This window comes from Gymnoscopelus braueri (genome assembly GCF_963280865.1).
Source record: "Gymnoscopelus braueri genome assembly, chromosome: 13".
NCBI lineage: Eukaryota > Metazoa > Chordata > Actinopteri > Myctophiformes > Myctophidae > Gymnoscopelus > Gymnoscopelus braueri.
Genome location: NC_137615.1, coordinates 11,780,540 through 11,806,724, shown reverse-complemented (window position 1 = coordinate 11,806,724; position 26,185 = coordinate 11,780,540).

The following is a 26,185-nucleotide window of genomic DNA, read 5'->3' as shown; positions in this document are numbered from 1 at the left end:
AAACACCCTCTGCGAAAATATATACAGTGAAATGGATCGATAAAAATCCCACACAAACACGCATCATATATATATATATATATATATATATATATATATATATATATATATATATATATATACACAACGTTTGAATAATATATTTATGAATGAAATTACAGCGGTGAGGTGACATCTGCAAGGTAAATGTATATGAAATCACTAAAGTGTCCCCATTATGCAAGTAAATTAAATATACTTAAAATACCAAAAGTAAAAGTACTAATTATGCAGAATGTCCCATTTCCCAAGTTTAATATGTATTAAAATCTTTTGAAAATAGCAGATCTACAAGCTTGTGATGTGTTGTGAGCTTGTAGATCTGCTATTTTCAAAAGATTTTTAAACATTCATAAACATGGCGAGCGCAACAGCTGTCACTTTGTGAGGGGAGTGGGGACTTTCATCATAACGTTTAACTATAAAACTTCGAAATTAAAGAAACACGTTTGGCTCAGCATCATCTATCTACCTTTAGTGAACCTTTAGTAAAATATTTGTATCAGATGATCAGATCATCCGTGAGAGTATACAATTTGTAAACGTGGGGTTCATGCAAAGAGCATGAACCACCGCAGCAGCTCGCACGCAGTCCCTACACAGAATCTCTTTGGGAAACCCGGCCAATGACAATGTAACAACATTATATATATGAAATATGGAACATTGTCTAACTGATGCTAGCTAAATAAATTCAAACCAAATCGCGAAATATCCATTCAACACAAGTATTCACTGGCACATTCTTATCAAATTGTTTTCCAGAACATTGAACAATGACAATGTTAAATCGGGCCACAGTCCCTCAGCAGTAATGACGTTCCCGAATGAAACTGAGACTTTTCTGGTTGAAGTGGCACTTGTCTTTGATCAGTTGTAGGCCTGCATCTTTTAGGGCTGCAAGAACTGCTCTCAGATGGCGGTTGTGGGATTCGACATCTTTCCCATGAATTATCAAGTCTTCCAACTCCAAGTAGGCATGCCTTTCAGAATTGTTGCCAACTTTTTTTTGAAAAGCAGAAGGAGCCGGTGCCAGTCTGTATGGGACACGGCAGAATCTGAATAAGCCCTTGTGCTTAATTAATGCTGTCAAATCACGGCTGTCTTCGTGGAGAGGCACTTGGTAATATGCATTGGCGAGGAATATTGTGGAGAATACCGTAGTTCAGAAAACAGGTCTTCCATGTGAGGAAGAGGGTAAAAGTCAATGACAATGGCCTTCTTGGGCTCACGTAGATCAACACACATTCGAATGCTGCCTGTTTTCTTCTTTGTCACTACAACTACGCAGATGCATCAATCTTTTCAATAACACTGGGTGTCTGTAAGCGATCCAATTCTTTTGTCACGTCTGCTTTGACAGTTTAGGGGAGTTACAGGAGTGACTCTGTGAAAAGGCTCCAAAAAGTTGACGAGTCCACCAATGCAGGTTTTTGCATTTTATTTACCTCAGAATGTGCACAATTATTCACAGTGCAGGCCCGGGCAAAAATAATTCAAAATAATTAAGACTGGCCACAACAAAGCTCCAAATAACAAAATTTAGGAATACACACTTGACAGCTAAATAAATGAAACAAACCAGGAACTTAAGAAACTATAACAAGGAAACCCTTCAACAAAGGCCCTGGTAGCTCTCCCCTGGATGTCATGGCTAGCTTCAAGCCAAACTGAACTTGTACCCTCACCTGTAGCATGCCTTTTAAGCAGGTGAGGCAAACCATCACATGATTACTAATTGGTAACTATATACTCAAACAAGGCTAACTAAGGCCCATGAGATATTTTACACAATTATGTCATAATGAAGTAAGTAAAATATGTTCAATACAATGTTTCCCAGGCGCCAATTCATTCACCAATTATTAACTAAAGACAAAATATAATACCAACATAAACACACACCCCTCCTCCTCTACAGTGCTTGGCCCATTCCAATCAACAGGATTGCCAGCACTGCAGAGGAGAGACAGACCCCCCCCCAACAATTCAACTTGCCACACAGTGTCAATCAATAAACATTTAAAAACCCTTTTAGTCACTGAGTGTTAGAATGTCTTCAGATATATCCATATGGCACATGCAATACAACACTAGTAAATACTGTTCCCAGCCGGCTTGCTGGTAAATGCATTGGGAAGCAGTTGGGCATGTAAAGCAGGGACGCGGGAAGTGGGGTGCTGAGGGTGCTGCAGCACCCCTGGTGGTGGGGAAGAGAAAGAAAAAAAATTGAATTTTTTTATTTTTTTTATTAAACAAATATATATCATTTTAAAAGTCTATATACACACTTATATATTAAAACAATGATGTATTTAACTTTGGGGAATAAAATATTTGTTGAAAAAGGTGAAAAAAGGTGAAAAATGTGAAAGAAATCGCGGGACACATGTGAAAAAAAATCGCGGAGTCCCCCGCCAAGCCCAGCCCCCCCTGGCATAAATGACTTCCAGCGTCCCTGATGTAAAGTTCCTCATTAATGTCTATAGGGCACGGGTTGCCACTGTGACAGACTCCATCTTTCACTTTTACGCAGTGCACAAAAGCCTTTGTCGTGGTTGTGCGGTTTCCAATTTTTTAAACCACGGTTTATGCCCCCCGAAAAACCACGGTATTCGGTTTTACCGTTTAATTAATTTTAAGTGGCCAGCGGCCGCGTAACCTGGTCTGATATGACAGGCTGTTAAATTAATGCAAACAGAGACTGCTATTACAGTCTGTTGCCACCAGAAAAATCCCTTTCCCCAATAACAGTGGTATTGGGGAAAGGAGACATTTGGTGGCGACAGACTGTAATAGCAGATTAGCGGTCTCTGATTGCATTATAATTACCACACTCTAAAATGAACGCATAATTGTCCATTTAATGAACGTTAATGTCGACCCATTCAAACAAAGCAACGTTACGTTTCCAAACCAACATTTGACAACATTAAATTACCATTTAGACAGGCTGCTATTGCTAAAGGATCAAAATTAAAGCAGTTAGTTTTCTTTCAGTGCATTTAAAGAAATAAACAGATTCTTATAGGGAGAAACAACTGCACTTTATTGACGGACTCCAGGCACTGGGAAAAGTATTCACATTTTTTACTTAAGTAAAAGTATCATTACTGCAATGTAGAAATACTTTGTTACAAGTAAAAGTCCTGAACTAATTTACTTGAGTAGAAGTACAAAGGTATTGATGCCTGGCCTAGACAGAACATCGGATACAAAACATTTTATTGCCACTTAGGCTATTAGGTATAATGTTTTACCTACAAGTACAACAACAATAAACATTTCAACAATACCAAGAAACAAGCCCCTAGGGCTTTTTGTGTACAATATGTAAACTGTTAATAAAGTATTTAATAAAGAAATAATAATATTTTAACAAAAAATGAACACGAATATTTTACAAAGTGCACGTTTTTAGCCTAACTGTAGGCTTAATACCAAAGGTAACTTTAAGTTCAGTGCAAACTTTGTAACAACTCTGAAGTTTGTAAACAATATAACATTGTAGGCTATTGCCTATGTGCATGTGCAGATTGTGCACGTTAAGTAGCAGCGCATACTTACTTAGCCCAACAGGCTTTATAACAAGGTGACTTTATTAAGCAGTGCAAGTAGCTGCAGGCTGCAGCAGCATAACATTGAACATTCTTCAAATTAAAATAATAAAACCTAAGTTAAACGAAAATGAAAGTCTCTCTTTCTAAATAAACGTTGTGTACACAAAAATCAATTGCTCTTCATAGCCATTATTCAGAAAGATAGCGGCAACCTACTCTAGGTTTTTAGCCAAAAACACTAGCATGTCAACTTTTTCTGGTTTAAGGAGATTTCGTGCACACTATGTTACCAGCTGTGCTGAAGACTCGTTCAGAGGCCGTGCTTGTGGCACAAACACACTATATTTCTTGGCAACGATCGACAATTGTGGAAAACGGTCTGCATTGCGTTTCCACCACATAAGGGGATCTTCATCCCCGTCTAGGACGGGTTCTCTCAAGTAGTTAGCCAGCTCTTCTTTTGCCTTTTGCTCTGGGGTCGCAGCAGGCTGGTCGGCTGCAACAGGTCTTCGCTGGAGCAGACTACCCAGCGAGATCTTTTTTCGCGGTGCAGCAGCAACGCCACGCTCTGTCTCCTCATCTTCCTCCGTAGCCACTGGAGGACGTTCCCTGACTTCCCTCCCTGCCAATGCGACCATCTCCGCCTGTAGATCAGCTTTCGTATCATCTAAACCAAGTTGAACTGCCCCTCCCCCATACCGATCCCTGTAGCGAGGGTCGAGAATGGTGCACTTGCGCAGCAGTTTCTGAGCCTTGTCCGAGACATATTTGTCATTTAGCCTGTCAACAATTCCCAACTTGATGTCCTTCGTTAGTGTGACATCATCTTCTGTGACATGCAGCACATCATCTCGGCACAAGTTTAACAGGGGTAGGATACAGGAGCTTGTGACATACGTCTGTGAACTCAGCAACAGGTTTGAGAGCAGCATTTATAGATTTCAAAACATCCTCGTCACTCCACGTGAATTTCACCTTGGATGTTTTGTCCGCTGCCAGTACTGCTCGAATTGCTGGTGCCTGTTCCAGGATACGGTCGATCATTGCTTGTCGGGAACCCCAGCGGGTCACACACTCCTAAAAGTAATTAAAAAAATACACGAGAACATTATAAAACACGAAAATAATAAAAGGAAAGCACACGTTTGTCGGCCTACGCAAGGCATAATTAATTTATTGGCCATTAAATAAGTTAAATGAGAATAGAATATATTTAATCATTAATATGCCAAATAAATAACATATTTAGCACTATATCTTACCGTTATGAGACGATGATCTGGTAGGTTCAGCTCCTTTTGTTTCTTGTGTAGCTCCTGCTGTCTACGCCAGCTGTGAGAGAACGCAGTAGTGATGCAATGACAAACTCCAATCGCGCGGTCCACTATCCTCTTATGTTGTGACACTGAGTTGGTGACTGCGAGGTTTAAGTTATGGCCGAAACAGTTCAACCATTGCCATTCAAGTTTCTCGATGGCAGATTTTCTGTTGCTGGCATTGTCTGTGGTTATTGCCACGAGTTGTTTTGCATCTAAGCCCCAGTTTACAAGTGCACCTTCCAGGGCAGTTGCAAGATTGTCAGCGGTGTGTTGGTCAGGGAAAAAGCTAGTTTGGAGGCATTTAGATTCCAGTGTCCATTCCGGTGTGATGGTATGGAATGTCAGCGACATATATGGTGTCATGTTACGAGCTGACCACATGTCGGTTGTCAGTGAATAAAAGTCAGATGCCGACGCCAGTACCTGCACGTCCTCTCTAACTTTATTGTATAAGGCAGGTATGGCCGTCTTTGAGAAATACCTTCTATCTGGCAGCTCATACTGTGGATCCAATTTGCTCAGCATGTCTTTGAACTCTTTTTTTTCCACAGTGTTGAATGACACCATTCCCCTCGCTAAGTAGTTGGTTACAGCTGCGGTGCGTGACTTCCACCCCGCACTGTCCTTGCTATATTTTGTGCATTTAGCAAAGGCAGATACGATTCCTGGCTGTCCTCCAGCTACAGGTCGCTGTGTGCCCACTTGAGTTGGAGCCATCCTCGAGTAGGTTAGCGGGTGGTTCTTTTGAAGGTGATTTTTTAGGTTTGACGTATTACCGTCGGCAGCCGCAACTTTTTTCAAGCACAGCTTGCATATCGGCTTGTGTAGGTTTTCTGGGTCTCCATTTTCGTTGGCTATGAATCCAAAGTGATCCCATATTGGGGCTGTTGTTTTACTTTTTGAGACCAGGTCTCCAGCTGTTATTTGGCTCGCTGCCATTTTCTCGAGGCCTAGGATACCATTATTGCTGCAGAGCGTGGCCGCTCCCCAGCCGATTTCTGCTGCTGTGCTTCCGTAATCAATAATCACGTGACACCTTTTCACATGCACGTACCAGAGGTACATGGGGTACCTATATGGGAGGCTCAGTGTCTCCCATATAGGTTGATTAGGTTACCAATCAACAGACCTCAGGAGGTGCTTAGCTGTTCCCCACTCCCCTCTCTGGGCAAAACCTACATAAAAACAGAGAGACTCTGGCCAGCACGTTTATGGGAAAATAAAGGCCCGTCTCTCGGATAAGGTTAGTGGAACAGCCCCTTAATGACCTGGCGGTCTGTTAGAGTGGGATCCTATGGGGAAACACGGAGCCCCTCAGGTACCCCATGTACCTCATCTACCCGATGTACCCCATATGTACCCCCAGATACCATGGGTATATCTAATTCACATTCATGATTGAAAGGATCTGGTGGACTCACCATATTCTGCTGTAGCTGACGCCATACTGCGAGACTCTACTGTACCCCTTCCAAGACAAATTCAACTGGAGTCACTCAGGTTTGTTGATTTGCAGACCCTTAAAGCACAAGAGGGCATAGTATAATGAGACAATATAAGCACACATATTAGAAACAAGTAGTGTCCTCTAACTCACTTGCATGTTTTATAAAAGGTTCAAATGTGCACCTATAAAACGTATGCAATGGATAACAGTCAACTCAGCCTCAAAGAGCTCTACACTACAGCACAGAGAGAGAGAGAGAGAGAGAGAGAGAGAGAGAGAGAGAGATGTTTTTTATCAGCTTTGACTTGTACACTACAATAAATAAGTAAGTTGTCCTGTACATGACTTGTACAGGACTCTCTTTAATGTTTGGGTAGGTAATAAGAAACACAAGTAATATATAGAAATGTATTATTAAAAAAGAACCACAGCCTCAGCCTCATCAAGACTGTACATTTAGCAATTTGACCATGTCAGTCCTGTAAATTGTGTTTCTAAAAGGGTTGACGGCAAATTACAGTTAATAGAGTGGTTAAGGGAGTCGTTAGGGGTGGAGTTAAATATCTATTGTCCACGGCAGGGAGAGGTGTTAAAAGCTTCAAACTTCTACCTGCTTAAAGACCCCTACACACTGTACGATATTTGGCCCGATTTCACTGTCGGGGATCTTTTTTGGTGATCGGCGACAAAACCACCGATCTCAATCAAGATCGGGCGTTCCTCGGCGAGGTGCTGCTCGACAGATCGTTAAACATTTCACAAGTTTCTCTCTTGAAATCGGGCCACATATATCTTTGTGGTTCTCGCACGATTGATTGGTCGGCGACATGCAGGGGTTCACTCATTGTAAGATATTTCACCACGATGTGATCCCGACCCAATACATAAATTAGTTTTTATTCCAAACGTCTCACGAAAACGTGAAAGGCTCCCGTGATATATGCGCGAGACCGAGACAGGACGCTAATGATTGACATTAAATAATTCTCTATTTCTCTGTATTAGTCCATGAGCCTCGAAAGAGTGGGAAAAACCATACCTATATTAAATTGTTTGTAGGGTTAATATAAGTAAATACATTTCTGTCAGATAACTCACGAATAGATTGAACCAATATTATAGACCGAATATATTTAAGCAATATAATAGAATGAGAATACAAGTGTGGAAGTAATATTTTATCTTGGCGTTCAGGCTCTGCTATATTTTTTCTCCCTGCTCAGCACAATCATACGCCATCATTAACCATTAAGAGCAGGGAGATAGATATACCATAACATAACAACCCCCCATGGGGAACAAACTAATAGCAGAGCCCACTGGTGGTGCTGGGGTGGTGGTGGGAGCAAACGCTGCATGACAACAAGCTAGAAGACACAACCGGATGGAATGCCCGATTCAAGAGAACTTAAATACCCGCCCAATTGGACAGCTGATTGCCACGTCTGTGTATGACGTAAGGATCTTGCATGACGCTGTAAACAGCCATATAGAATGAGCAATGCATGTAACCTCTCGAGTGTATGCTGCCAGAACTAACTCGCAGGCTACGTATAATTTCTGTCAGATAACTCACGAATAGATTGAACCAATATTATAGACCGAATATATTTAAGCAATATAATAGAATGAGAATACAAGTGTGGAAGTAATATTTTATCTTGGCGTTCAGGCTCTGCTATATTTTTTCTCCCTGCTCAGCACAATCATACGCCATCATTAACCATTAAGAGCAGGGAGATAGATATACCATAACATAACAACCCCCAACACGCGTGACCTACGGTGAACGCTCACCGATTCATCCAAACAGATATCCCACTAAACTCCTTCAGGAGACAGTGACGAATATGCAGCTAGCAATTCTGGATCATGCTAGGATATTCTAACATAACCCCCAACACGCGGAACCAAGAACGCCCTACGGTGAACGCTCACCGATTCATCCAAACAGATATCCCACTAGACTCCTTCAGGAGACAGTGACGAATATGCAGCTAGCAATTCTGGATCATGCTAGGATATTCTAACATTATGTGAACTTGAATGTGAAGCCATGGCTACGCTTGCCGTAAGCCTTATCTATGTGAACTTGAATGTGAAGCCATGGCTACGCTTGCCGTAAGCCTTATTCTATATGATAGGAAAAACTATGTGTGGGGTGAATTCTCAAACCCATACCAATTGACCAAGCTGATATCCCATCCACCACAGACCAGCGTCTGGGATCGGCTAGGACATACTAACTTTATGTGAACTAAAAGGCCTTAGCTGCCATGCACAGGCAGCACTTAACCATTCCTCTAATAGCCACATAGAGGAATTTACTACATAAACTTAACATGCCTAAGTGTTAAGAGTTGATGCCCCCAACCGCATGATGCCCCCAACCGCATCAACTCTTATGCAAGCCAACTGCATCACCGTGATGCTATACCCAACCGCATCAGCCATGATGCAAACCAACCGCATCAACCATGATGCCACGATTATTATTATTATTTTTTATTTATTTTTTTTAAGTTTGAGCAACCAGCTGAACTCTAGTGCCAACTAAAGAAACATTTAAAACTTAACATGACTTTGAAGTCACGCTACACCTTACCTTCACCCAGCGACCACCAGATATGCATGGTAATAACAGAACTACCATTTACATTTAGCTATTACAACACTTGAATTCATTACATCCTGAGCCAACAAAGAACTCCCCATTTTAGCGCACATGACGAACATGGCACTAAGACCATTTTATTCAGAACGGTTGATCTGAGCACCAACTGAAAATATGCAGATGGTTGAGATTTGTTCTGTTGAATTAAAGCTTAAACTGAAGATGGGACATGACCTGTTGAACAAATGAGCCACAGATAAAACATAATGCTGCTTGTGTGAGAACAGACTAAGATCTGTGTTTTAACAGCTAAGATCTATGACTGCCCCATCTAACCATAGATTGACTTCTAATTAACTAAGAATACTGAAGCAGCTTCCAATGAGACTTAAGATATATTCATAAAATGTCCCTCCATAGAAATAAAACATCAGAAATGATGGATGCATGACTAACTCTTGATATACACTTAGATTAGACTCCACGTAGATGAAAGCAATGATTATCGACTTATAGTAGTTAGTAGTACCAACAATATTTAATCTGAATCCAGTAGTCCCTTTACATTACATGCTTTGTAAAATTGCAACCTTGCTTACAAGACTGCAAGAAGAACCACGCCACCATAATACCAAGAATGATAAGCCACCCTTTAAAGAACATAACATTAAATATTTGCCTCCTGAGCAGATCTTAATTAATGACCATAACATTCATTATCCAATAACTTCATAACAATAAAAACGGAACTAAGTTTGGATTCCAAGAACCTTTGAAATGCCCATCAACCATGACTCTACTGAAGAGCCCCACCATTTATCTGGTAGCAATAACTTTACTCCTGTAGCTTGTCACACAACATGACATCAATTGTCAACCGCTTTTATAAGAATGCATTACATCCGGGGATCTGAACATATGTTGATCCCAAGATAAGACATGAGTGCCCTCATAAATTGTTCCCCTCCTTTAAGCCCTGAGAGCATGAATGCCCTCTGCTGGACTGACTGCATTTCGCAATTAGCAGTGTTAAACCATCTTTAATATAACAAAGACCATTTAGATGGGCTGCTATTGCTAAAGATAAAGGAAAGCAGTTGTTTTCCTTCAAGTGTTTCCAGATTTACTTAAGAAAATCCCTGTAACCTACCAGTCTCTTATCCAAGGTGTAAGCAGCAAAATGTATATCACCTTGACAGCAAGAATAGCTTAATTAGCTTTGCAATACAATAGCACAGGGGCAACTTTAGAATGTAACCAAAAGCTTACATCTAACCAAGCACTGCAGCCAACACAGTAAAATAGCCCATTACTTACTTGATTTGCACAATTTACTTCATTATAATATTTACCAGCCTCCACTATATCTTAGAGCAAATTATTACCAGAAAATGTGGGCTACATCAGATGGAAATAGCCTGGTAAAGCCCCTCCCTCCGGAATTCTCATTTCCATTTGATTTCAGGAGTGAGTCTGGCCTGAAGGCTTATCTGGGCGTTTCTTGCTCGTCCACCAAATGGACTCTCCAATCAGCGTCCTCGCTCATTGTTTTGTGATTGACAGCGGAGGTAGGCCAATCAGGTGGAACCCGAGTGGTTCACACATCATTAATCAATACACCTTTCATACAAGCTGCTCATTAACATCAAAGACAAACCAATTACTCCTGGTGATAATCACTGCAGCCTAAAGTGGCTTAATTGGACATCAAAGGGCCACTTGGACATCACAGCTACATTACTCCCGCCCAGCTCCAGCCCACAGCCAAATTGCTATATAGGTCTGCAGGCCAGACTCACTCCTGAAATAAAATACAAATGAGATTTCTGGAGGGAGGGTTTACCAGGCTAAGATGGAAATAGCTATAGCCACCAATTAGCACATACTAGCTGCAACATAAAATATATTACCACAATATAATGGCCATACTGCACACTATAGTCTACTTTAGTATAAAATTATGCACCATGAACCATAAGTTCTCTTTGCAGCATATTTGAATGCAGACTCCTAGATTTGAAAAACTGCTGAAAGAATGAATCACTAATATAAATAGCCTATATATATTTTAACCAACTGTAGATTTACTTGAAACATTATTAATTCCTCACTGAGATACCTGGTACTATGCTGCTTTACTCGAGTAAAATCCGCAGACTACTGTCTGCAACACTAAAACGAGATCAAGAAAAAATGACTTAGTTATAACTTGTGCTTATAATAAGCGGACATGGCAACCCAGCACTGAGTTGCGGTCTATGCTTGCAGTCCCATAGCCCGGAGGGAACGCACTCGACGTTGATCAGTGAATCACAACATGTTTGGAAGCGCAAGAACACACACTAGCTCTTCTTCATCCACAAGTGTACTTTCTTATCCCACTCAAGATGACGGCCAGACTGTGCATTAATCGTTTTTAACCAGTGCATTATATGAAACATAAGATTTGAGCAATGCACTGCATATTGGTCCTCTCTCTCCCTCTCTGCTCTGAACAACTGATCTAGGCGGGTGCAGTTATGGTTTGACCCAAAACAAATTGCAACAAAAGGTTTTTCAATGGATTATTGTAGTATTAGGTGTACTTAATAACATATCAAAAGTTTACCAAAATCGGACCACTAGAAAGGTAACATTTTCAAGATGGCCGCCGCCAGTTCCTTAAAAAGACCATTACTCCTTCATTATTCATCCTAGACAAGTAATGTTGGAGCCTAACCCCATGTTTTGGTAATCTTGAAATCTAATTAGCATATATAAATTATAGTCAAGTGATTACAAGTTCAATTATAAAGGAATTGGTTATAAGCATGGTTATAAGCACATATATATATATATATATATATATATATATATATATATATATATATATATATATATATATATATGACATTTCTCCCTTTTCTACATAATGCCCAGGATTGGTGAATTGGTCATTCACATTCTGTTGAAGCTTTTATTACTGGGTGGTACTGTGACATTTGTAAACATTGTAAGTCAGCACAGAGCTATCACAACATTTAGTGTCTACTGTCTTGGGTAGGGGTGGTAGAGGAGTGTGGCCGGATTAGGGTTCAGATTTGCTTGTCACAGACATCTTATTCCTGAGATTGTAGTAGTAGTGTGGGGTTTTAGTGCAAAATTAATTTCAAATGTCTTTTATTTTGTGACTGGTACGGCTGGCAATAACCTTGAACTTTGATCTTTTTTTCTGGATAATTTTAACTTTAAAAATTGATTTGAGGGGAGAGGACGCTCTGAGCCATAATGATAAGTCACTGGGGGCCCCTGGGAATATTAATGGTCAGCCACCAACCAGACACCGACTCTCCTGTGAGCCAGTCAGACATAGGGACACCCCTGACTGCCTGACACAGTCATGCACCACGTGGAGGTCTTACAACCACAACTATGGGGGGGGGGGGGGTCCCTCCTCACTAACTATGCCCACTCACGAGTGCCCATCTCGGGCATAGGAGCCAGCATGGAGGTCCACTTGGGACCAGTGGGACTATCCAGTGAGCCAGGCGACATAGGGATACTCCTCTCAGCCTAACGCATAAGCTTCATTTCTGCCTCCTCCTCACTCTGTCCTCCAGCGTGAGGTGAGCGCAGGCTTCCTAAGCCACTTGGAGTGAAATCTGGCAAGATACAAGTGTATCTTTCATGTATCGTTTGGGGAACTGTCTTCGTTGAAATGCGTGGCGTATAATTTCTCCTCCTCCACATGATTGACAACCCTCCGAGCTCTGGAATAGTCCAGCAATCCAACTGTGTGACATGTCATAATTGCTGTCACTTCAAAATGACGCTCCTTGCCTCCTCGCCTCCTCGCTCGGAGGCAGGGCTTAGGCGGGAGTGGAGGACTTGAGGATGGACACTTGAAAATTGGAATTTGGCTATCGCGATGCACAACGTGCATCAGGGGCTGACAAGCCCAATTCTCTTTAGCTGCCTATGAGCACTCGTCCTGAGCTCCCAAGTGCCCACTATAGCTTTAATGGGACATGTCTGAGCCAACTGTTGAAGGTTTTGCACCTCGGACATGGGGGAGAGGAGAAGCTCAGGGTCTCCTTGGCTCCTATAACTTTGCTCTTCTGTGCTCCACGTGCCCAGGGAGCAATCCAGTGACCCCCACTCCCCATACTCCCCTGTACCCACCTGAGGGGAACCCTAGGCCCACTAAACTCTACACCAGACCCCATTTTACCTCCTCACACAACCCCACCCTCATACTCCCCTCTGCCTAGGTACCCAGTAGAGAAATGGGTTCTGACAGCTCTGCACTAACCTCCGTAGCCACCCCTCTTTACACACTCAATTGCCTTCCTAATGTGCTAAAAAGGTTTTTCAAATTTTTGTCTACAAGATGACAGTTTGATTCACATTTGATCCGCAGAGCTATCCAAAATGTTTCAATATTGCAAGCAATACTATATCAACTGACAATATTCTCTTTCTCTGCCACCTTCTGAATGACTGAAAATTGTGACTATTGTTTTGTTGTGTTTTGAGGATATTTTGAAGCCTTGTTCCAGTAAAACAAATATAACTAGTTGAAACGGGTGAACATTTCAGAGGGTTTTAATAGTCAAAAACAAAATATTGGATTTCACAATTATCTAAATGTATCTCTGCAATTTGGACAAGTCCTGTGGATTTCTATGCCCCCAAAACATAGGGTTAGACACAAAAAGTACTTGTCTAGGATAAATAATGAAGGAGTTAGGTTATTTTAAAGATGTTTTGGCCATTATGGACGCCATCTTGAAAATAACACCTTTCCAGTGATCAAACTTTGGTAAACTTTTAGTATGTTATTAAGGACACCTAATACTACAAAAAACTGTTGAAAAACGTTTTGTTGCAATTTGTTTTGGGTAAGGTGCTTTTTTTTCATAACTGCACCCGCCTAATCACTGATACGTGCAGTGATGCCGGTTTGAGAGAGAAATCAGCCAACCTAGACCACGAAAATACTTGTATTTAACCTGCATTATCCTAATATATGTATTGCCATTGAAATAGCCTAAAGTGAGCTTGTAGATGATCTGCTATTTCGAAATCTTATGATAAAAGTGGAATATTTGGAATATATATATATATTTTTTTTACACATTAATCTGGGTGGGACCATGACAGAACCACATAAGAAAGCGATCCCAAAATAACTTTTCCCCAGAAATAAGCCAAACCACCATTAATAAGCGATTTGACAGAAAACCAGCCAATGTTGCTAATAATGAGATGAGGCACCATAGCCCGGAGGGACACAACAGAAAGCTCTGCTGGCTGAGCTAAAACACGCTGTTTTTCAGCTTGACTTTGAAAACATTAGCAAGGAGCAGTTTCACTACAATTTAAGTTGCTTTGCTTTTAGTAATAGAACGAGTATCATATAACAACCAGCGGCACCAGACCACCACTGAAGCCTCAACAATGACATTAGCAGCAACAGCATATTAGCTTTTTTCAGCAGCATAGAGAAGAACACAGCAGCCTTAGTAGATAACAAACGCGACTCCAAACACCTGGCCTTCACAGTAGCCTATAATAGACAGCAGCTTATGAGCAGAAAGCATGATTCAAGTAGCATGAAGCAGTAACACCAGCGAACAACAGCAGCTTCTGATCAAGGAAGCATGATAGCAAGTAGCAGTAGCTCCAGCAACAACCAAACAACCAGCCAGGAACAGCAAACGCTGCATGACAACAAGCTAGAAGACACAACATTGGGATCCCCCTGTATTTGTCAAAATACTTCAAAAATGTTAATGAAGTCCATGATCATAACACCAGAGGCAGCTCCACTGATCATGTTCAACCCAGATTTGGCTCAACTAAGGGTATGAACTCGTTCTCATGCTATTCATCAAAAATGTGGAATGCCCTACCTAAAGGAGTGTAAAACCCTACTCACTTTCAAAACTGCCCTAAAGATACACCTTCAGGAGGCTGCAATTCGAAAATGGCCCCTGTCTAAGTCTTAACCTACCCCTCCCCCCTCCTTCATTTTCCTCTTTTGTATATATATATATTTTTTTTTTTTTCTCTCGTCATACCAGTAACCTGAAAGCTGATTGTATGACATTCTGTATAGCAGTGTGTATATCTGCCTGCCTCTTATATTTCATCATGATTTGTGTGCATGGGGTTCTCATCTTAAACAAGCGTAATGCTTAATGAGGGTTTCCAGTTTAGTAGACCTTGTATTGTGAATTTGTACTTCCATGTACTGTTATGTACTGTCATGTACTATTCTCATGTCTTTCTAAATAAACTACATCAATCAATCAATCAATCAAAAAACACAACCGGATGGAATGCCCGATTCAAGAGAACTTAAATACCCGCCCAATTGGACAGCTGATTGCCACGTCTGTGTATGACGTAAGGATCTTGCATGACGCTGTAAACAGCCATATAGAATGAGCAATGCATGTAACCTCTCGAGTGTATGCTGCCAGAACTAACTCGCAGGCTACGTATAATATATGATAACCTTTCCACAGGAGCAGCTTTTTCATATTTATCACACATTTTGTTATTCTCCCCATACGTATACATGAAAGGTGAAAAAATGACAACATTTTATAAATAGTTATGATAATGAAACATCCCCAGTTGATTACTTACATGAAGACAATGATTTATCGTATTACAAGTTTTCTGAAATTGTATATTTAAATATGCAAATTATGCATTAGAAAAATATGCCCGAATTTGCATAACTTTCCAGAATCAACATTCTTATTTAATTTTGTTAAGATGTTGGAGTCAGGTTTTTAACGAGGGAATATTCAATATCTGGCTCAATTTTGGGGCTCTGGCTCATGGACTAAATGCCTAATTTGCGTATTTAAATATACAATTTCAGAAAACTTGTAATACAATAAATCATTGTCTTCATGTAAGTAATCAACTGGGGAAGTTTCATTATGATAACAATTTTTTAAATTTTGTAATATTTTCACCTGTCATGTACGTATGGGGAAAATAACAAAATGTGTGATAAATATGAAAAAGCTGCTCCTGTGGAAAGGTTATCATATATTTATTTACTTATATTGACCCTATAAACAATTTAATATAGGTATGGTTTTGCCCACTCTTTTGATAATCATTGCTCAATTTTGGGGCTCTGGCTCATGGACTATATGTCTCTCTCTCTGAAACAAACGTTTCAAAAAGTCAAGCACGGTGCAATTCAGATCAGATGCATGGTTGGTTTTGTGCTTATTTCTAAAGTGTAGTTGCTTATTTGGCCTTGTTTCCTAATAGCTGCGTCGGGTTGTGAGCTTGTAGATCGGCTATTTTATTTGTATATAGGTTGTGCTGATGCGGCCTAGTCGCTTTTGTTGGGCTTGTTTTCATAGACCTGGTTGCTTATTTCTCTAGCAAAATCTGGCAATACTGTTCAGAGACACATAAGTGCGTCACTCGCACACACACACACACACACACACACACACACACACACACACACACACACACACACACACACACACACACACACACACACTCTCAGCTCTCTGTCTGCAAGAGGACTAGCCACGGTGCGTGGCTGTAATGTGCTCTCATTGCCTGTAGCGTGGCTCTAGATCGGGTCCGACAGCCCCAAATATCCAACATGTTGGATATTTAAAAGTTGTCGGGAACCCCTCGCCGACCGCACTTTATCGGGGTGGATCTTCTCGGAGTACCTTACACACTGCGCGAGCAGCACCTCGCAGAGGAACGCCCGATCTTGATTGAGATTGGTGGTTTTGTCGGCGATCACCAAAAAATATCCCGACAGTGAAATCGGGTCAAATACCGTACAGTGTGTAGGGGTCAGTGGTGGACAGTAACGGAGTAAATGTACGAGTACTGTACTTAAGTACAGATTCTGAGGATCTGTACTTTACTTGAGTATTAGATTGTTTTGATACTTATTACTCTTACTTGAGTACATTTCCGAGACAAATATTTTACTTTTACTCGAGTACATTTCTAAGAAGGCTGTAAAGTACTGAGTACTTTTAGGTTGGCTGTTTCTTTTTTCCACACTTCTGCTCTCACACTAGCATGTTTCTGGCTTCCCTCTCCGCTCACCTCTTTGTTACATCTTGTATGGGTGTGTAGGAGTAAAAGTATTTAGTTCTGGTTCCTCAGTCATTTCTATTTTTATAGGTGTTTCTGCAGGCTTTGTATAACGTAGTGGCTCTACAAGCACATCAGTGCATGCAGTGCAGGTGGTTTCAGAGAATTACTTCTCTGAAACAAGAGTTATGAGATCTACTTAAAGAGGCACTATGTCACATCTTTTTAATGAATGAAATGTAATTTTGTCGAATCTGTATTGTAAAGTATGTTAATATAATATAACTTATCCATTTGGGGTGGTTATATTTTGTCTCCCTGCTCTTCTATTGAGACATTTAGATTGTGTCAAAGGTCATCTAGGATCTGACATGAATTTTGACCTGATGCACTGGCCACCATTCTTTCCTGTCTCATGCACTGGCTCCTTTTTTTACTACATTTCAAGTCATACAATTTGATTATTGGCTGATGATGAAACCATAACTGGCATAAGGACTTTGCAGATTACAGGGAGAGAGTTTGAATGACATAAATCTGTTCACAATAACACACAGTATCAGAGCGGGTACATCATGCATCCTGTGCACGTTACAAAGCATCACACAACAGTCATCCAACCCACACATTTCCTGTGCACCCACAGGATTGGCGCTAATGTCTGCAGGTCTCTGCACAAACATACACTGAACAGAGAGAATTTTCTGTTTTCTATGTCAACTGTATGCATGCAGAATGAGCATGTAAGGTATTGTGTCATATCACCAGATGTTACTTATGAGCTGGTGAAAAAATAAAACACCCTTCATGACAGTTACTCTATGCATTTATTATTATTAATATTTTTTATAGAACAGATGGCCACAGTTTAAAATGAGCTCCATGTCCTAATTGTTGAAGTATATTATATACTATATATTGTATCTTGACAAAAAGGTCACAGTTGATGGCCCTGGATCTGAGAATTTGTACCAAATAGATTGTCTTTATCACCAAAGTACATTAAGAACTGGAATATAATTAATGTGATCTGAGTGCAGCTTTGTCAGCAATGTGTCACTCATGTGTGACTGTTATTTCCTCATGAGAAGATAATAATTATTTTGAGGCTCTGGGGTTCATGCTGGTCCCCAGGAAGACTAAGCTGACCACGCTTTTGTGGTGGCCCACATCAGATCTGATAAGTCCATCGAGATTTTTAAGTCCTTACAAAAAACTCACCTTCTCTCTGGCTTTCAACAACATCCACTCCTAAATATTCCTATTTTAACTCCTATCTAACATTTTCTACCTTCTGTGTACATACTGTAGGTGTAAATGAACAATCTCGCTCTATGTCTGTGTCTCCTATATGCATACATGTTATGTGTTTTATACATGTTTTTGTTGTTGTGTTTTTGTTCTTTGATTTGATGTATTGCTTTTCTTTTACCTGTGCAGCACTTTGGTCAACTAAGGTTGTGTGAAAATGTGCTCTATAAATACAGTTTGATTGATTGATTGATAAGCTAGTAACTCCCATCATGATGACTGACTATCAGAACATTACCTGAGTCTCAGACACAGCAGAGTATGTAAGGGAACTACTGGCAGTAGAAATGGAGTGCAGGAAGATCTGCCTCAAGCTCTATTCGGTTGTTAAGACGTGACGTTGCGCCCCGCTAGAAGGGTCCAAGTGTGTATTTTCCCAATATGCCACAGTGCTGTGTCCCTCTCTGTTTTAAAACATCTGAGAATAAAATAACGACTAAAGTGTCATTCTACCGCTCTCCTGGCAACGACAAAAAGAAGAGGAAATCGTTTTTTTAAATACATCTATATATAAATATATATAAATAAATATACAAAATATATATTATAATGTTAATAATAATAATAAATAAATAAATATAAATATAAATATATATATATATATTAGCCTACTTTTTACTGTCTATGATATTAGCATTAAGATCCTTATTAACCCTCAATGGTTCATTTCTGAAAAAGGAGGTTATTGTAAAAAGATTTACGGGTTCCAACATGTTTGTTTACAATGAGGAGTGGACGGCGCTGGTGCCTTTTAGACCCAGAAGTGATGTCGGACTACAAAATGACGTCAGACTTAAGAACCGAATAACAAGAAAACTAAAGTATCGGTATTTAACACAGAGGACATCAATGCCACTGCCGACGGGACAGTGATCGAGGTAGTCGAGGACTTCAAAGGACTTTTACTTTTACTTGTACTTTAAGTATTTTTAAAAGCATGTACTTTTGAATACTTAAGTATATTTAAAAGCAATTACTTTTTTACTCTTACTTGAGTAACATTTTGACTGAGCTACTTTTACTTGTAGTGGAGTATATTTGACCAGGAGTATCTGTACTCTTACTCAAGTACTGGGGTTGAGTACTTTGTCCACCTCTGGTAGGGGTCTTAAGTGTCATACATACTATCCTTAAGAACCGTGGGCTGACATAGGGACTGGAGGGGGAGACAGATTTCGTCACGTTTTGTCCATCGATTTTTCCTTGAATTTTCTATCCGTCCGCCTGCGGACTGAACTCAACCCAACATGCATTCACCAACCAGGTCTATGAAAACAAGCCCAAAAAAAGCGACTAGGCCTTATGAGCGCTTTTTGAAAATAGCAGATCTACAGGCTCAGTGAGCTTGTAGATCTTTTTTTTAAACCACACAAATCTGGCACAAAAAAAATCCAGATGGGGGGTTACTGGCAGGGACGTGCAGAGAATGTTAGAGGGGCAGGGGCGGAAATTTCTAAAAGGGCACTTTTGGTGAAAATACCGAAAATAGCCGATCTCTAAGCTCACAAAGCGTCGCGCTGCGACACGTTGTGAGCTTGGAGATCAGTACAATCAGGATTCAAGCCAATACTGGAGATGCAATTCTTTCAACATAAAATGCTGCATTCAAGTTCAGGAGAGCTTGGAAAAGGCAATTTTCTTGAATGCTGCGTTCAGGTATGGCATGGAAAGGGGGCATTTGCACAGTACAGTAAGTGCTACATTCAGGGTCTGGAGAGGACACTTTTACAGACGGGTAAAAGGGCAGGGGCTCAAGCTCCCTTTAATGTCTATGTGTGCACGTGCCTGGTTACTGGGTTAGGGAAAAAAACATATTCATTTGGGGGTCCATGACATGAAAATATTTTAAAACCACTGGTTTAAATAACAATTAGCCCAAATAAGCAACTACACTAGAAACAAGCCAAAAAACTAACTACCAATATCTACCAGCAACTTTACAGAAAAACAAGCTCAAAGTCGCTTCTAATAAGCCGACATGGCAACACTGTCCCGTAGTACATAATCGCAGCTACATACTCTCGCAACTGCCATCTAGTGGATGAATAGGTATATAGGCCTATACGTTCTGGTATTCATAAGAAAACGTATTGGACTATGCTAGGTGTAATAAAGAACGTATGACCGTCCTCACCCCTGACGCACGTGAAAACCTGTCTACAGTACGTGCACTTTGAAGGTGCCTTTAGTGGCTTCATGGTTGGAGTGTCAGCCCTAGAATAACTTTCGCACACTTGGATTCAAATGTTTAAAAGCAGGTGCGTTGGCAAAAACCAGTAGTTGACTAAATTAACAATAAAAGATGAACCTGCACACTGCCATTTGCACGGTTAAGTTAAGAGTGAAGGACAACCCGTCCCAACAAGGTAGCTCTGATGAAATCCAACACTCTGTGACACTGTTGAATGGACTTTGACAGTAATCTGAAATTTACTTTGGAATATAGCCAGGCAAAGGTAAACTTTTTTTATGCCAGCTGTCACCCTCTTATGGGACCTTCTGTGGCTCCCTTCCCGGTTTTCCCTGAAATGGACTTCAGACCCTTGCCCTAGTAGCACTGAATATCTGCTGAGTATAGCTGCTTCCCCAGCTACTTTTCGTGCATGAGTACCTTTACTCAATATCCTGCCCTAGAGGCCTTCTAACTTATAGGGTCTCACCCCTACATAAGTTTCTCTTTTACATAGGATCTCGTCAATAGGTTTTCTGCCACTACAAAGTTTATATTAATTGCAGCAAAATAATTCGGTTAATGGCACCTGTCTTTTGGAACATGTGATCATGCTGAAAGCTAAATAAACAAAACAAAACAAAACAATTTATTTTCTTTTTTTTTGTATATCAAGCTGCCTCACACTAAGTAAACATGAGGTACTCTGTTGACACAATTTCAATAAGTCATGTCATACAGATTCATCACTTTGTGATGTGAGAGAGCACAATTGTGAAATTGTTAACCAGTTTGACAGGTTGTAATTACAGAGTTGTGGTTGATCTGGAAAATGTACTCAAAAAAACACTTTACATGAAGCCCTTTTCTATAATGTATAATAAATAAACTCACACTGCAATATATTCTGCTAACAGTATAACACTACAGTATGTAATTAGAGAAGTGGTTGTAATGTAAAAAAATAAATGTTGAATTGCGAGTTTGCAGCTGTCACATTTTAGATATCAATTTATATTGCTTGTATGACTTCACATGCAACATATGTTTGTGTGCATATCTTCTTAGAGGGAAGTTCCCATCTTTTATACAAGTGCTTTTCATCTGTGACTTCAAATTCAGTTCACATATATAATAATAATATAAACAAAGTGAAGATTTAAACATACAAAGTCAGATTTGTGTTCTACACAAGTTCTCACATTATATATATATATTTTTTAATTATTATAATTGTAACCCTTTTTCACCCGGTGCCAATTTATCTAAGTGATCCTGGGCTCTACACTCCCCCCACCAGCCTAGGGAGCCCAGGGCCGAGCTCATGCCTCCTTCAATGCATGAGAGCCAACTGACCTTCTTGTCACCTGACAGGGGGGAGTTTCCCCGGTAGGACCTAGCGAGTGGAAGAAACACGTTATTCCAACCAGTTCCCTTCACCTCCATCAGGCGCCCCGGCTGTCATGGGGGAGGCGGTATAGCGGGGAGAACGGGGAGAACATGCAAACTCAATACAGAGTAGGCTCTTTCGCCTACTACCCCCCCTAAGTGGGGTCCTTTTTATTTGGTCTGCGAATAAGTGCATCAGGCTCCGTTGTTGGCTCAGACGCCCAATTCAGTAATTGTAAAAAAATAATGATTTTTTATTTAATATTTTTTAGATGCTTCTTTTTTGCTACTTTTTTTAGTTTTTCGGCTTTGGTGATTTTTTTTTAATGAATTTTCAAATTATTATTTTTTCTGCTTTTTTTTTTAACCCTGCCAAAATTGACCACCCAAAAACCAGTTAGGAGCATGTTTCAGTAGCCTGAGATCCAGCCTGCTTCGCTACGTTCGGCTGACTTTTTTTTCCAGACTGAGAAGCGAAGAGAGAAACAAAAGTCAGCCGAACGTAGCGAAGCAGGCTGGATACCAGGCTAACGTTTCAGGCCATTTGGAGTCGATTGGTGGTACTTTGTAGCGACACTATTTTGGGTCTCCAACCAGCTGCAGGCACACTTAAAATGTCTTAGGAATTTTGTTTCTAGTTTTATTTATCGCCGCAAAACTTCGATCAACCGTAACTGACGCACGGTTTACACTACCCCGGCAAACTATACATCAAAATGTGCGGCTTGGCTGGGAATAGTGTGCTCGGAAATGTATTGCCGTTATGTGTTACCATGGCAACGTAATTTGCAAAAAAACTACGTAAAAACACCCTTTTTGGTCGCATGAGGTGGCCTAAATGCTACTCCTCCCACACGGTTGACACGGCCCGGCAATGTATACATCAAAACGTGTGGAATGACAGGGACAAGCTGGCTATTACTTTTCTTGTAGTTTCGCGTTACCCCCCATTTAGTCGCCCCATTGAAACCCAGAGGACATTGTGCTCTTCCTAGGGGTAAATGATTGCAGAGTGCACACACACACACACACACACACACACACACACACACACACACACACACACACACACACACACACACACACACACACACACACACACACACACACACACACACACACACACACACAAATGTTCCAAAGTTTAACCATTTTAAAACCAATAAACTGAATAACCAATAAAATGTTTAACTTTGGAGCATGATCCAGTGTGCAGACTTCATTGCTTTTGGTGTATATCAAGCTGCCTACCACTAAGTAAACAGGAGGTACTCTATTTACAGTAGGTTATGCAGAATAGCCACTTTGTGATGTGAGAGAGCCTATTTGCACAAGTTGTCAACCAGTTTGACATGTTGTAATTACAGAGTATGGATGTACTGGGAAATGTAAAAATGTTAAATATAAAAAATAATAGAATAAAACACTTTACATGAAGCCCATGTCTATAATGTATTGTAAATATACCCATACTGCATTATAATCTGCAAACAGTGTAACACTACAGTATATAATTAGAGAAGTGGTTGTAATGTGTGAATATTTCCTTAGTGGAAAGTTCCCATCTTTTATACAAGTGCTTTTTATCTGTGACTTCAAATTCAGCTCACACGTCTGAATAATATATACCAAGTGAAGATTTAAACATACAAGTTCTCACATATTCTAATAGTTCTCACACACAAGCACTTGCATTTTGCAAAATATTTACCTTCATTCATGTTCCCACAATAGTGTGCGTGATTGCTGATGTGACTGTGGAACAATAACAGGCTGTTAGTTTGAACACAGTAGATAAAGTCAAAGACATTTTACCTTAATTTGCAGAGATGTTGGGGAGAAAAACAAGATGCTGCTTATCCATCTCCAACATTCTACAATGTCTGAAATAATCTGAGGGTGCTGTCACTAACTTCCTCAAACTATGAAAAACGTGACGCCAAAGAGATCGTCCTGAAAGTTACAGGTTACATTTGCTTGTTGAGATGGTTAAATGATCATGTGTTGTCAAAAACAGTCTTCAATATGCATTAGTAATGTGCAGTGTGTTCCACATTTCTCAAATTATAAAAGTATTAAGGTTACTAAATGTCAATCCTGCAGTGCATCAGGAATGTATTTTACTGCAGGTATCACAAGTCTGATCATGCAAACAAATAAAACCAAAATTAGCACAACCATTGCACTTGCGCCATAAAACAAGGTTTAGTAACAAACTATTGTTACCTGGTGGTTCTATCTGGCCATCAACATTGAAAGAAATCAGCCACACCAGAGACAGAGCTTGCCTCCAGATCCAGATGAAACGTAAAAGATGTACTTCTTAGACCCAATGCCCACAACCGATAATAGTGCCAGGGAGAATGAACTTTATTCAGTCTACAACTTGATCCCATGGTATAAAAGTCATGTGACCCTAGAGTTGCAGGTGTAATGCCTCTTTCACAACTTGTGGCTCCTGTCCTGTGGGTGTGTTCCCTTTTCTATGAAGAGGCGGGAGGCTCATATAAATCAGGATCAGATAAATGAGGCAAACACACACGAACCAAGCTGGGCTCTGTCCATTTCTCTATTTAACCTGTTTGGTTTGGTTTAACATTTGACTTTTGAAGAACAGTATAGAGCAGGTTCTCAACCTTTTTGGGGTCAGCAACCCTATCTAATTTCATCGTCACTTACTACCTCACACCCAGTGAAATGTTTGTTCATTATTCTGTTTCTTAATTGAGAAAACATCTCATTGAATGCCAAATAACAGATTTGACATTAAATTGGAGTGTGGAATTATTATGTACTGGTAAACAGCTACAATTATAAATTGTAACTTCACAAACAGTAATGAACTGGTCCATAATTTGGTACTAAACAATATGCATTCTTATTAATGGTTCTACTACAGTAACTGTATACAAGCATTATGGACTGTATGCAATGATCTACATAGGTTTATGAATTTGTCTAGCCAGCCACAATGGATCCTCTCTCTCTCTCTCTCTCGCTCTCTCTCTCTCTCTCTCTCTCTCTCTCGCTCTCTCTCTCTCTCTCTCTCTCTCTCTCTCTCTCTCTCTCTCTCTCTCTCTCTCTCTCTCTCTCTCTCTCTCTCTCTCTCTCTCTCTCTCTCTCTCTCTCTCTCGTACTGTATACCAAAGGGAAATGTGAATTGTGCAAGTATTTGGTGATAGGCTACCACAGGCAACGTGAACATGAATGCCAAAAGTGCAGTCTTGGAAACAGAATCACTTGGCTAATGAATTTAGTTACGAATGAACTTCGTATGAACTTAGTTATTCTTAGTTCCATCTTGAAAGTTATGGAAAAAATAGTTTATGAACAGGTTGAAAAGTATATTACTGAAAAAAAACAAATGCACAAATTCCAATCTGGCTACAGAACCTCCCACTCCACTGACACATGCCTTCTATATTTGAACGACCACATCAAACAAGAGGTGGACCTGGGCAAATACTGCGGCATGGCCATGCTGAACCTCCAAAAGGCTTTTGACATGGTTAAAAACTAAAAGCAATTGGTTTTGATAGCACATCAGTAAGCTGGATGCAATCCTATCTGGATGGGAGAGAACAGGTGGTGGGGGTGAACGGCTTCACAATCAAAGTGGGTGACAATGTTATCACAAGAAAAGAGGAAATTACCTACCTAGGTTCCGTTTTAGAGGCAAATCTTTCCAGTGATAAAATGGCGAGTAATCAAAAAAGTCAACCAAAGAACACGTTTTTTGTACCTCTCTGGTCAGTAAGAATACTTTGAGGACTCTAACAGTAGCATTCATCCAAGGTTACTTTGACTATGCATGCACCTCATGGTACCACAACACCATAAAGGCCTTAAAAACAAGGCTCCAGACATCACAAAACAAACTGGTAAGGCTACTTCTTGGCCTTACATCTACGACTCATCTAAACCCTGTTCACTTTGCTAGGGTCGGCTGGCTCAGGGTTGAGGACAGAGTACAGCAACTTACAATGGGCCAGGTCTGCAAGATACACCGATAAGACACCCATGTCAAAGCAGGGGCGTAGCCACGGGTGGGCATAGGTAGGCCTGGGCCCACCCATTTGGTTTTTCTGCCAACCCAAACTATAACATACATTTTGATAACAGTGTATATACTGTATATAGGTACCCGAAATCCGTCACAAACCTGCGAACCAGGGCACACATGCACGCGCGCGCCCACCCGCGACTCCCTAGGCCCAGCCTCGGCTAGTGTTCTGGCTACGCCCCTGTGTCAAA